Below are 2,610 nucleotides of genomic sequence, written 5' to 3' on the forward strand. Positions count from 1 at the left end.
ATATCTGCTTGGATGTCAGCTATGGTCTCTTCAGGGTATATTCCCAGTAGTGGAATTGCTGGGTCAAATGGTATCTCTATTTGCAACTGGGACACATAAATATTGACATACTAGGTATTGGCAAAGTGAGATGGCTTGGCCTGGGACATTTTGAATCAGATGAACATCTGATCTACTATGCTGGGAATGAAAAGTTGAGAGAAAATGGGGTTGGTTTCATAATTTAAAAAGTCATTTCTGGTAGTAGTGTTTGCAGTGCTGTTAGGATGAACGCTCCTCCCACCTTCGAGTCATTCCTGCTCTTCAAAGGGGAGAAGAAGATCACCATTAACAAGGACACCAAGGTACCTAATGCCTGTTTGTTCACCATCAACAAAGAAGACCACACACTGGAAAACATCATTAAATCACAGCTGCTGAAGGACCCACAGGTGCTGTTTGCTGGCTACAAAGTGCCCCACCCCTTGGAGCATAAGATTATCATCTGAGTGCAGACCACACCTGACTATAGCCCCCAGGAGGCCTTCATCACAGACCTCATCAGCGAGCTGTCCCTGCTGGAGGAGCGCTTCCGGGTGGCCATCAAAGACAAACAAGAAGGAATCTAGTAGAGGACTGGAAAGAACCAAGCTCCTCCCCTCTGCTGGACACCTCTCTCTGGGAACCAGGAGAGACTTCAGCGGGCTGTGGCCCTCCTTGTAAGATACCCCACGAGCCCCTCACCTGACACTTCCATCTCTTGTACATGTATGTTATCTTCCAAATAAAGTGTGACAGAGACTTAAAAAAAAAGTCATTTCTATATCCATCATGAAATACAATGTGATGAGTGACAGGATAATATGCACACACATACAAGGAAGTCCAGTGAACACCGCTATCATTCAAATATATGCACTGACAACTAGAGCCAAAGAGAATGAAACAGAAGATTTCTACCAACTTTTGCAGTCAGAAAGCAATCAAACATGCAATCAAGATGCATTGATAATAACAATGGGTTACTGGAATGAAAAAGTTAGAAACAGAGAAGAAGGATTAGTAACTCAAAAAAAATGGACTTATTGACAGAAATGACGCTGGAGATAGAATTCTGCTTATTCAATGATTTATTCATTACAAATACCTTTTATTTTTTAATTTATTTTAATGAAAGTTTAGAGAGACTTTGAATTTCCATTGTTGCACACTATCCTCCCTGCCTACCCTTCCCCCCCCCCCCCGCCCTGGCTTTGCTCTTCTCTTTGAAAAGTAAAAAAAAATAACACAAAAAAAATTTTCATTGTTATATAATCCCTGCCCCCCAGTCCACTCCACTACGCAGCCTCATATATCCCTTTTAAACATTTCTCTCCCTTGTCTGTTTCAAAGAAGTATACATTCTTTATCTCTTCTTTTCTTAGTTTTCCCCCAACTTCGATGTCAGTCCCACTTTACAACAGTGGCATTATACAGTATTTGTCCTTTGGTGACTGAGATATTTCACTCAGCATAAGGTCCTCCAAGGTCACCCATTTTGTATAATAATTCATGAGTTCCTTGTTTTTCAATGCAGCGTAGTATTCTGTTGTGTGAATATACCACATCTTCTTTATCCATTCGGTTGTTGATGGGCACTTGGGTTGTTGCCAGCTCTTTGCTATTGTGAACAAAGCCACAATAAACATGGGTGTACATATATCTGCTTGGGTGGTAGTTCTGGTTTCTTTAGGGTACATGCCCAGTAGTGGGATTGCTGGGTCAAATCGTATCTCTATTTGCAACTTTCTGAGAAAATGCCATACTGCCTTCCATAGTAGTTGCACCATTTTACACTTCCACCAACAGTGAATAAGGATTCCAGTTTCTCTGTAACCTCACCAGCATTTGTTGTTTGCTGTTCTGTTAAATTTTGCTATTCTCACTGGGGTGAGATGATATCTCATAGTTGTTTAGATTTGCATTTCACTAACCAAATCCCTGTTCATATCCAAAAACTTCTCCAACAGGGTAAAAAGGGAAGCCACTGACTGGGAAAAATATTTGGTAATGACATGTCAGATAAGGGACTTATATTTAGAATTTTTTTAAATACTCGAGGACCATATCGAGATAAAGGAAACAACCCAGTTGGAAAACGGGCACAGGAAACGAACAGACACTTCACCAAAGAAGATATTCAGATGGCAAACAAACAGAAATGTGAAAATACCTTTTATAAGAAACACAAACGCAGGCTATACACAAAGATTTCACCTTACGGTAGACATTGAAATAAAATAGATTGTATCTGTGAAAAGAATCACTGGAGAAGCCCAGTATAAGTTGTGAAAACCAGGTGAGGTGCTGATTGTGGAACAGATCACCAACTGCTCATATGCAAATTCAAGCTGAAGTCAAAGAAAATAAAATCAAATCCACAGGAAACAAAATTTGACCTTAAGTATACCACACTCGAATTTCAAGACCATCTCAGGAACGGGTTTGAGACCTTAAACACCAATGAGCAAAGGCCAAATGAGCTGTGAGGGGCTATCAAGAATATCACCAAGGAGGCAAGCTCTGGTGGCCTACTGGCAAGAAGCTGCACTGCAATCCCAGAGGTGTACAGTTCAAATCCACCAGATGCTC

General features: G+C 40.9%; 1 pseudogene; it reads left to right on the top strand.

Moving 5' to 3' along the window:
* The first annotated feature begins 266 nt into the window (after positions 1 to 266).
* LOC102855507 lies at positions 267 to 608 on the top strand (annotated as a pseudogene).
* Positions 609 to 2,610: the final 2,002 nt, after the last annotated feature.

The sequence above is a fragment of the Elephantulus edwardii genome, unplaced genomic scaffold (assembly GCF_000299155.1).
Source record: "Elephantulus edwardii isolate Elephantulus edwardi_28Jun2011 unplaced genomic scaffold, EleEdw1.0 scaffold00087, whole genome shotgun sequence".
NCBI classification, from domain to species: Eukaryota; Metazoa; Chordata; class Mammalia; order Macroscelidea; family Macroscelididae; genus Elephantulus; species Elephantulus edwardii.